The sequence below is a fragment of the Schistocerca americana genome, chromosome 3, assembly GCF_021461395.2.
Source record: "Schistocerca americana isolate TAMUIC-IGC-003095 chromosome 3, iqSchAmer2.1, whole genome shotgun sequence".
In the NCBI taxonomy this organism is placed as follows: Eukaryota; Metazoa; Arthropoda; class Insecta; order Orthoptera; family Acrididae; genus Schistocerca; species Schistocerca americana.
The window spans coordinates 459,436,362-459,448,593 of NC_060121.1; positions in this window are offsets into that span (position 1 = coordinate 459,436,362).

Genomic DNA, 12,232 nt, shown 5'->3' on the forward strand with positions numbered 1-12,232 from the left:
AATAGGTGGCAAAATCGTGAACAAAAAGGGAACCAGAGATTCCTAGTGGGAGACGGGCCATTATAGGGTTAATGGCGATAGCAAAGTGGACAACGCTCAGGATGGAACTGAGGCACACCGGTTTCCTGGATAAAGGTGTCTGACACAATCCGCATATACCTTGAAAACTTTTAAAAATTTCTCCTCTTTTTTATGCAGTGGTTTAACAATGGCATACCTCAGTCTATCTGGGAAAATACGCTGCTTCAGAGAGTTATTACATATGTGGCTAAGAATCCCACTTGTCTCTTGGGAACAAGCTCTTATTATCCTGCTGGAAATGCCATCAATTTTGATATGAACGTTTATTCTTGAGAGAGTTTATTATCTTCCTAATTTCAGCAGGAAAGGTGGGTGGAATTTCAATTGTATCAAATTGTGCAGGTAAGGCCTCTTCCATTAACTGCCTAGCTTCTTGTAAAGAACATTTAGATCCTATTTTCTCTACAACATTTAAAAAATGTTTTCAACTTCTGACTTGTTGTTTGTCAAGTTTCCATCCGCTTTGATGGTAATGCCATCATCTTGTACTCTTGGTTGCCCTGTCTCCCTTGTAATAATATTCCAAATTGTTTTGCTTTTTGTTATCAGAGGTATTAATCTCAGACATGATGCACATGCTTCTGGACTTTTTAATAACCTTTCTTAATGTATCACAGTGGTTTTTATAATACTTGGCTGTTTCTGGGTCATTACTCTTTCTTGTTGTTAGATACAGTTCCCTATTGCGGTTACAAGATATTTTTATTCCTTTAGTAAGCCAAGGTTTTATGCATGGTTTCTTATAATTAGATTTAACTACTTTCTTGGGGAAACAGTTTTCAAATTCTCTTACAAGTGTATCATGAAATAAGTTATATTTTAAATTAGCATTGGTTTCCTTGTACACGTCACCCCAGTCTAACTGCTGAAGATTTTCCCTGAAATTTCTAATTGTTAAGTCATTAATTGAATGCACAACTTTGGAGGGTAGTTTTGAATTATTGAATGGAGTTGTGTCATATACTGTAACTAGCTGAGCACCATGATCAGAAAGGCCATTCTCAACAGGACAAGAATTTATGTCTTTAAACTTATCTTGGTCTATAAAAGTGTTATCTATCAATGTGCTGCTGTCCTTTACTACCTGAGTTGGAAAATCAATGACAGATGTCAATCTAAAAGAACAGAGCAAGCTTTCCAGGTCATTCTTCCTATTACACTCTTTCAGTGAATCAACATTGAAGTCCCCACAAATAATAATTTGCTTTCTCCTATCTGACAGATAGCACAACAAGGCATCCAAGTTTTCCAGGAATAAATGAAAGTTTCCTGAAGGGACCTATATACTGTTACAATTATAAAAGAGCCCTCCTTCAGTTTAAGTTGACAGGCACATGCTTCTATATGTTGCTCTAGACAAAACTTTTGTGTATCTAAGCATTTTTACACAGTGATAACTTTTACTCATATGGCAACTGCTCCTCCCAAATTATTCTCTCTACTCATATGTGCAGCTAGTTTATAACCACTGGTATTTACCTTTTCCATATCAGACACAATGTGATGCTCATACAGGCATAGTCTAGCTATTACATTTTCAGATTCAATGTCATCTAAACAAACCAGGAGCTCATCTACTTTATTCTTCAATCCTGGAATATTTTGGTGATATTACTTTTTAATTTACTGTTGTGGGAATCTTGTGAGTTTTGGGCTTCTTTAGCACGTATCTGCCTGAACTTCTCATTGGACACTGATATTAGTTTAAAAAAGAGGTACATCCATGAGTAGTAGTGTCCTCTGTTATGGATTTCACTAATAACCCTGCCAGGTTACCCTTCCCTGTCCTATTGAGGTGCAGGCAATGCCTTGTGAAATCCCTCCTATCAATACCCTCGACAGGAACCAATCCAATGTCTGACAGAGTGGCCGCCCTACGCAACTGATCCAACTCCATATTTACCCTCCTCACAGAGTGGTTCAACTGGGTCCACTTAACAAGAGAACGGCGAGCTTCAGCACAGAAAGTGATAAGGCCAGAACAATACAGTGTTCCTTTTTACGTAAATATGCCTGGGACAGAGGGTAAATGGCTGGACGGCTTTAACAGGGCTAGGCAGCGACCCAGCAAGAAAAATAAAATTCAACTCTAACAAGACAGCGATTGGCTGAAGCCACATTGGCCGATGCAGATGCGACACGGTGGGGAGATCCACATTACATAAAAGCATTTTGAGAGCTAAAATTTCTAGAAATCTCTCTCGTCTGAAGTGGGTGGTACAAATGTGTGGAAAATAGCAAGGGTGTTGAGAGCTTTGCCTCTGCGAGGTGTGGACGATATACTTCAAGTATCGTGGTGACAGATAGCAAAGAGATAGTTGATTATTCCAGCGGGAATTTTTGTGGGCAAAGAAATTGTGCACATCGCTCCAACCCTTTGCGAGTGTGCAATAGCCATTATTTCGGCTAGGGAAAAATTAACGTTCTGCGGAATGCAGGAAAGTTGAGACTGAGTGAATTCAGTCAAAGTAGGGATTTGGGTTTCAGATCCAGCACTGAGGCAATGTCATTGCAGATCCCTCTTGGTAAAGTACCATTGCGCATTAGACACCAATAAATGTTGAGTCGAGATTTTGCTCACTCTAACTTGCGTATATTTTGACCATTGAATATCAAAAGCTACGATACTAACGTACCCTCACATCGAGTACATGAGAGTTTTTCATTGGTTTAAAAAGTAAAATCATTCTCCACCAACTCAGTGAATTGACCAGCTATGCCATCGTAGATGTAAGTTAGCTGATGAAGATTACTGATGATTCTGCCCTGTGATAAAAATTTTCATATGTAGAGATAACGATTTTAATAATCGCCAATTAATTGTCCAAGAGTTAAATACTTAATTGAACATGGTAGTTGTGTATCACTTGACCCCTGAAAGCACAGTGATAAATAATATGTAGAATGAAAAAGGGAATAGCTCGTTTGTCTTTCTAGAATAAATGCCAATCTCTCACTTTTATTAATTCATGCATTCTAGTTAGGTGACAGCAGCATTTCTAATTATTTTTGTTACGATCTGCATCTAATATGAGCTGCCTTACATGGCCAGGTTCATATCTATATATTATAGAGTTTCTGTTTAACACCCTGGGCTTTAGAAGACAGTTCAGATGTTTTGTCCATTTGCGCATCTCACAAATGGCGACGCTTGCCAGGATTCGAAATTACAGCATTCTGATAGATTGAGGGTTTGCTTTTGATAGGTACAAAACACATAATCCTCCCAAAAAATAAGCTGACGCAAAGTTGGAAAAAATGTAAATGTAAAGGTGACTCAACTATGTAGTAAGAGTACATAGAATTGTATTCATGTATTTCTTATTTGCTGTTGCACCACATCGTCGAATTGGGTCGTGTTGAGTTCTGATTCAACTCCAGTAACCAAAAGGCTGAATAAAAGACGTGCAAACGGGTTCAAATATTAAATATAGGACCTTGGATGGTATTTTGGGGTAGAATCAAGTCATATGATCAGATGTTAATGTGTAGTCAGGTTCGAAAAATTCACGAAGAGCAACAAATAGTGGAACCCACAAAAATGACGGAAAATAATAGATTAAAACAAAGAGAAGTCAACAAAGATATTGATGGGATCGAGTTGGACACGCAAGAGGTACATCAGCGTGAACAACACGAAACAGATCACGTAGAAATACCAAATGAGACCGAAAATGCAACATATGATGTTTAATATGGTCCAAAGAATGGACATGAGAATGGCGTTGCTTATGAATCAGACGCTGAGTCTGTAGATAGAGTTTTACAGCATATTGAACCAAACGTAATCATATTGAATCAGGTAGGCTTGCAATTGCATGAAAGAACGAGTGTTAGTGCTCCTACACTATGTTCAGAAGTGAAGCAAACGGTTCATGAAAAACGAGATAGGGAACGGTGACATCAGATGGCAACAGACGAAAATGATGTAGATGAAAGCGCCAACATATTTGGAATGTTGCAGCGTTTATTACAACAATCTCAGGAATCTCAGCGTTTATTACAACAATCTCAGGAATCAGAAAAGCGTTTAGAAGGGCGAATAGCACAAGGGCAAAACGAATTAAAACTGGGGCTGAAAGAAACCAACAACGAAATACAAAAAACGTGTGACAATATTCAAGGCCAATTAGATCAAATGCGAACTGAAGATAAGGAAACGCAAATCATGCTTCAAACGCTCGTTACAGGGCACAAACAATTGAGAACAGACATTGACACTGTCAAAACAGACATGGTTATGTTGCATGAAGTTACGCAACAAGGTGTCAAAAAGGTTAAACAACAAGTCGAAGCATTTGCCATCAAAGCGACGACGAAAGCGAAACATATTATTGCTGAGACGACGTGATACAAAAGAACGACAAAAGCAGCATTAAAGAAATTAGATGCTCGTATTTAAAAAATACAAGAGAAAAACGAACACCAATTTCAACAGCTGAGATCTGAAGTTTTACGTTCGATCTAAAGTAGAGGTGACGTACAAAGTGTTACTGATGAGTCGCAGGGAACGACAGAATCTACTTTAGTGTCGGTAGATACTACTGTGAAGACTCCAAAATCAATATGAAAGGGTTCGTGAAATTACGTGTGATCTAAGATGGAAAGTCACATGTGGATGTCAGTCCGAAACCGCAAAACCGTGTAGAATGAAAAAGGGAATAGCTGTTTTGTCTTTCTAAAATAGATCCCAAACTTTCACTTTTATTAATTCATGCATTCTAGTTAGGTGACAGCAGTATTTCTAATTATTTTTGTTACGATCCGCACCTAATATTAGCTGCCTTACAGGGCCAGGTTCATATCTATATATTATAGAGTATCTGCTTAACACCCTGGGCTTTAGAAGACATTTCAGATGTTTTGTCCATTTGTGCATCTCACAAATGGTGATGCCTTCCAGGGTTCGAAATTACAACATTCTGATAAATTGAGGGTTTGCTTTCGATAGGTACAAACCAAATAATCCTGCCAAACAAAAAGATGACATAAAGTGGAAAAAAATGTAAATGTAAATGTGACTCAACTGTGTAGTAAGTGTAGATAGAATTGAATTCATGTATTTCTTATTTGCTGGTGCACCACATCGTTGAATTGGGTCGTGTTGAGTTCTGATTCAACTCCAGTAACCAAAACGCTGAATAAAAGACGTGCAAACGGGTTCAAATATTAAATATAGGACCGTGGATAGTATTTTGGGGTGGAATCAAGTCATATGATCAGATGTTAATGTGTACTCAGGTTCGGAAAATTCGCGAACAGCAACGTTTAGTGGAACCCTCAAAAATGATGGAAAATAATAGATTAAGACAAAGAGAAGTCATGGAAGATATTGGTAGGATCGAGTTGGACGCGCAAGAGGTACATCAGCATGAACAACACGAAACAGGACGCGCAGAAATACCAAATGAGACCGAAAATGCAACAAATAATGTTCAATATGGTCCAAAGAATGAACATGAGAATGGCGTTGCTAGTGAATCAGACGCTGAGTCTGTATATAGAGATATAAAGCTTATTGAACCAAGCGTAATCATATTTATTCAGGTAGGCTTGCAATTGCATGAAAGAACTAGTGTTAGTGCTCCTACACTATGTTCAGAAGTGAAGCAAACGGTTCACGAAAAACGAGATAGGGATCGGTGACATCAGATGGCAACAGGCGAAAATGATGTAGATGAAAACGCCAACATATTTGGGATGTTGCAGCGTTTATTACAACAATATCAGGAGTCGCAGCGTTAAACACAAGAGCAAAAAGAATTAAAACTGGAGCTGAAAGAAACTAACAACGAAATACAAAAAACGCGTGACAATATTCAAGGTCAATCAGATCAAATGCGAACTGAGGATAAGGAAGCGTAAATCATGCTTCAAACGCTCGTTACAGGGCACAAACAATTAAGAACAGACGTTGACACTGTCAAAACAGACATGGTTACGTTCCATGAAGTTACGCAACAAAATGTCATAAAGGTTAAACAACAAGTCGAAGCTTTTGCCATCAAAGCGACGACGAAAGCGAAACATGTTATTGCTGAGACGACGTGATACAAAAGAACGACAAAAGCCCCATTAAAGAAATTAGATTCTCGTATTTTAAAAATACAAGTGAAAAACGAACACCAATATCAACAGCTGAGATCGGCAGTTTTACGTTCGATCTAAAGTCGAGGTGACGTACAAAGTGTTACTGAGGAGTCGCAGAGGACGACAGAATCCACTTTAGTGTTGGTACATACTACTGCGAAGACTGCAAAATCAACAGCTGTCGTTCTGCAGCAGTAAGGATAACATTTGTGAGATATTCCACTTGGTCATTCCAACTGGGGAAATATTGTTCTTTGAAGGTCGCCAGGGAGGAGTAAAGCCACCAGTCAGCCGTAGTAAGCTGCCATTTGGATGTGCACACAGGTGGGGTAGGAGTCAGCAAACAGATAACACGTGGTAAATGATCGCTTGAGTAGGTGTCAGAAAGGATGAACCACTCAAGACGATGGGCAAGCTGGGCAGTGCAGAAGGATAGGTCCGAATGTGATTACATGTGTCAGGAGTCAGAAAGGAATGTGGAATCTCCAATGTTAAGGTAGACGAGGTTGAGTTGATTAAGAAGATCAGTCAAGAGGGCACCTCTCTGACAGTTTCTGGGAGAGCCCCAAAGGGGATGATGCACATTAAAGTCACTGAGTAGCATAATGGGGGAGGTAGCTGCCCAGTAAGCCAAAGGAAGTCTGCCCTGGTGACACTGGTATGATGGAGGGACATAAATGGTACAGGAGGAAAAAGTCATGTGAGGAAGGGAAAGGCCAATTGCAACAGCTTGAAGATGGGTAGTCGGATTGAATATGAAAATCAATCCCACATGAGCAGCATGACGCCCCCATGAGATGGAATGCCGACCTCAGGAGGAAGGTCAAAACGAACTAGGAAGAAATGTGAAAGCGAAATGCAGATGTGAGGACGAAATTTTGTTTCCCAAAGGCAGAGTATAAGGGGACCCTGTGATGCTAAAAATAATGTAAATCCTCTTTGTGGGACCGAAGGCTGCGAATGTTCCATCTGAGGAGAGCCATGATGAGGAACAAATGAAGGGGTGTCACCTTGGCGGCTGCTGAGTGACAGCCTGCGAAGACTAGCTGCTACAGGCCACAGAAGCAGTAGGATCCTGCTACTTGAGGTCCACAGAAGCATCGGCTTGCTCATGCTGTTGATCTGTAGAGTCCAATGGAGAAAAACGGTTGGTGCTGCACACCAGCAACACGGAGGCCGGCTGGGTTAAGATATCATTTGGCAACATTGTCGAAGAGGGTCTTTGAGTCAGCAAATGAGAAGACCTTTTGCCTTTGCTGGACTTCTTCGAGCCTTTCTGGTTAGCAGAGGAAGATGTTGGTTGGCTGGAGGGACATAGGAAGTCTTCACAGGAGTACTCCTTCTGTCCTTTCCAGCCTATCGGTTGGGTAGCTGTTGGCTTCGCCCCTTGAGGTGCGGGTTTGATGGCTTGTTGCACTGCTGGACGAGGGGATGGTGATGCTACATTGACACTGTGCGGTTTCACAACCTCAGAGCAGAATTTGAAGTCGCATTTCTGCATGGCCATATCCTTCATGGAGCGAGAGATAGCAAGAACAGAACTATAAGTGCCAGACGGGAGAACACAGGGTTTGCGTCTAGCCAATAACTTGCAAGTGAAGGCACTTCTTCCTTGACATGGATCTCCTGGACAGCCTGCTCATCAAGATACATGGGACAATCCCACGAGGAGATGGCATGGCCGCCATTGCAGTCGATGCAGCAAGTAGAAGGAGGTGGACAATCGCCCTCATGCACATCCCTACCACAGGTTATGCATTTGGCTGGGTGTCGACAAGACGTTCTAGTATGGTTGAAATTGACACTGGTAGCAGTGCATCGGGTTCAGAGTGTACAGTTGGATTGTGATAATTCTATAGCCTGCTTTGATCTTGGACACAAGCATCACTCTGTCAAAGATGAGAAAAAGAGTGCGGGTGGGCACTAAGGAGGAATCTACCTTTTCCATCATCTGATGGATGCCTATGACGCCCTGATCAGAGAGGTATGATTGGATTTCAGCCTCAGTCAGACCGTCGAGCAGCCTAGCATAAATAACGCCGCGGGAAGAATTCAGAGTTCTATGGGCCTCAACACGAACGGATAGCCATGAAGAAGCGAGGTGGCGAGCAGTTGTTGTGCTTGAGAATCAGAAGTAGTCTCCAAAAGCAAAGTGCAATTCCATAAATGAGAGCAGGATTTCACAGGGCCGGCAACTGCGTCAGCACCTTTCTGAATAATAAGCGGATTTACCATTGCGAAGGACTGACCGTATTCAGTATGTGAAACTACAGGGAACTGTGGTGCACCTGGAAGGGTCTTTGAATCGTTAGCCTCATTCCATTTACGTTTCAGAGACGTTGATTATGAAGATGATTGGCTCAGTGTGAGAAAATCCCATGTAATTGCCAGCATCTCCGATGGCGCACTCCTAGCTGGAGGCCCCCTTCACAACAGGGCGCACCCACCTTAGGTGATTGTTCGCACCTGAGGTCACACCTCCTGAACACATGGCAGAGGGACCAATCAGCAATTTGGGAAGGTAGCAGATCAGGCAGTCACCCCTCCCTGGGCCTCGCCTGTACCAGGGAGTACGTGTCGACGTGGGGCTGAGAATTACGCGTTACCCAGTCACCTATTACACGGCAGACGCATGCGCCAGCCGTCAGGAGCGCACAGGGAGGAAGAAGGAAAAGAGGAACGGCAAACGCTGAGGCGGAGGAACGAGAGTAGGACGGAAATAAATAAAGGAACAGGAAACGAAAAACAGTGGTGAGATTGTTCTTACATCAGCGACGGACATTGCGGAACATTCCCAATAACACCCTAGACATGACCCCCAAGGGAGGGGAAAAGAATAGCAAGTGTATAGATATGCAGCACAGAAGGGAAAAGATGCTGCAAAGGCAGGGGCCCTGTGGTACCCAAGCATGAACCTGCCAAAGAGTGATTAGCCCCCTAGGGGGGGGGGGGGGGGTAGAATGAATAGCCATGTAATTTGTTTGAGTGTTACCTGTTTTACGTTTTTCGCCTAACAGAAACTGTACCTCTGATTGACAAAGAGATCCTTGTTTACGCGTTAATAATAAACAGAAACTAATAAATTCTTCGTACACTGGCTGATACTGTCGCTAACCTAATACGATCTAACTTGGGGTAAGCTGATCTAACCTCTCATGTGTGATGCGACTCAGGTGAGTAATCATAGCTCAAATGAACCAGTAGATCTTCCGTTCCTCACTTTTTCTTAATTTTAGCTGACAATATTTTTAAACTTGCAATGTACTGCGACCTTCACTTTTACTTTCTAGCTCCAAGGTCTCCTCATATTTTGGTACAAACATTGTTTCTGTCGAAATTAATAACAGGTAATGGACTTCTTTTACAAGCAGATACATATCTTTAATTGCTTTCTGGAATTACCAAATATGCATGTGTAATGATTATCAGGCTGGTCGGTGCGAGAGTGTAAGGTAAATGTGGGAAAAAGCTTAAGTTGTGTAACGGTCACCTTGGGTTATCTTCCTGAATGAATGCTACTTTAGAAGCTCATGCTTATCTCTCGAGAAATCTTGATCGTCGCCCGTAAATGCAGATTAGCTGTTGCGTCCATTACGCCAGTTTATTCAACCACTTGTATGAATATCAAGAGCTCAGATGGAAATCCAGTTCTAAGCAAAGAAGGGAAAGCAGAAAGGTGGAGGGAGTATATAGAGGGCCTATACAAGGGCAATGTACTTGAGGACAATATTATGGAAATGGAAGAGGATGTGGATGAAGATGAAATGGGAGATACTATACTGCGTGAAGAGTTTGACAAAGCACTGAAAGACCTGAGTCGAAACAAGGCCCTGGGAGTAGGCAACATTCCATTAGAACTACTGACGGCCTTGGGAGAGCCAGTCCTGACAAAACTCTACCATCTGGTGAGCAAGATGTATGAAACAGGCGAAATACCCTCAGACTTCAAAAAGAATATAATAATTCCGATCCCAAAGATAGCAGGTGCTGACAGATGTGAAAATTACCGAACAATCAGTTTAATAAGTCACGGATGCAAAATACTAACGCATATTCTCTACAGACGAATGGAAAAACTGGTAGAAGCTGACCTCGGGGAAGATCAGTTTGGATTCCGTAGAAATGTTGGAACACGTGAGTCAATACTGACCCTACGACTTATTTTAGAAGCTAGATTAAGGAAAGGCAAACCTACGTTTCTAGCATTTGTTGACTTAGAGAAAGCTTTTGACAATGTTGACTGGAATACTCTCTTTCAAATTCTGAAGGTGGCAGGGGTAAAATACAGGGAGCGAAAGGCTATTTACAATTTGTACAGAAACCAGATGGCAGTTATAAGAGTCAACGGACATGAAAGGGAAGCAGTGGTTGGGAAGGGAGTGAGACAGGGTTGTAGCCTCTCCCCGTTGCTATTCAATCTGTATATTGAGCAAGCAATAAAGGAAACAAAAGGAAAGTTCGGAGTAGGTATTAAAATCCATGGAGAAGAAATAAAAACTTTGAGGTTCGCCGATGACATTGTAATTCTGTCAGAGACAGCAAAGGACTTGGAAGAGCAGTTGAACGGAATGGACAGTGTCATGAAAGGAGGGTATAAGATGAACATCAACAAAAGCAAAACGAGGATAATGGAATGTAGTCGAATTAAGTCGGGTGATGCTGAGGGAATTAGATTAGGAAATGAGACACTTAAAGTAGTATAGGAGTTTTGCTATTTGGGAAGCAAAATAACTGATGATGGTCGAAGTAGAGAGGATATAAAATGTAGACTGGAAATGACAAGGAAAGCGTTTCTGAAGAAGATAAGATTGTTAATATCGAGTATAGATTTAAGTGTCAGGAAGTCTTTTCTGAAAGTATTTGTATGGAGCGTAGCCATGTATGGAAGTGAAACATGGACGATAACTAGTTTGGACAAGAAGAGAATAGAAGCTTTCGAAATGTGGTGCTACAGAAGAATGCTGAAGATTAGATGGGTAGATCATGTAACTAATGAGGAGGTAATGAATTGGATTGGGAAGAAGAGAAGTTTGTGGCACAACTTGACTAGAAGAAGGGATCGGTTGATAGGGCATGTTCTGAGGCATCAAGGGATCACCAATTTAGTATTGGAGGGCAGCGTGGAGGGTAAAAATCGTAGAGGGAGACCAAGAGATGAATACACTAAACAGATTCAGAAGGATCTAGGTTGCAGTAGGTACTGGGAGATGAAGAAGCTTGCACAGGATAGAGTAACATGGAGAGCTGCATCAAACCAGTCTCAGGACTGAAGACCACAGCAACAACATTCGAGGTCTTTCATAAAAGTAATGCCTCCGATTTTTGTATGCGAAAACTATAAAAGCAGTTTAAATATAACTTGCGTTATTAATTTATTGATACCACCACTACAGAATGTTTGACTTTGTTGACGGAGCCGCAACCTCACCTCTGCTTAACCGCTTTTTCGCTATCAAAGTGAAGTCCTCGAAGATGTTCTTTAAGTTCTGGAAACAGATGAAAATCGATTGGAGCCAAGTCGGGACTGTATGGAGGACGATGGATGACAGTGAACCCAAGGCGGCAGATTGTTGCAGGTGTCAACAACGCTCGTGTGTGTTGTAGCATTGCCATACTGAAGGAGAGAGTGTTCTATGTGTGGGCGAACCCTTCCAAAGCGAAACTCGGTTATAGCTCCCTGTTTCTCAGGCACCAACATAGTTACGTTACACATCGCCAAGTTACACGCTACAATTCGGAGCTGCAAATATATAGACATGACGAATAATAATACGGAATGTTAATAGTTTCGTTTTATTTAAAAAACTTCAAGAGTTTTCGCATTAGAAGTTCGGAGGCATTACTTTTCAGCACACCCTCGTACATTCTTAGCTGGGTGTCTAAAACCATTCCGTAGTTAAACAATGTGCTGACGATGTCGAACTTTCCACGATAACTCCTTTTTGTGACCAATTCATGCAGATAGCCGCCCTACGATCCATTGCTATACTATTACTATACTAGCTGGCAACCACTTTGAGTTGCTGCAGGCGTACCTGATTTGCAAATGTGTCTGAAGGTG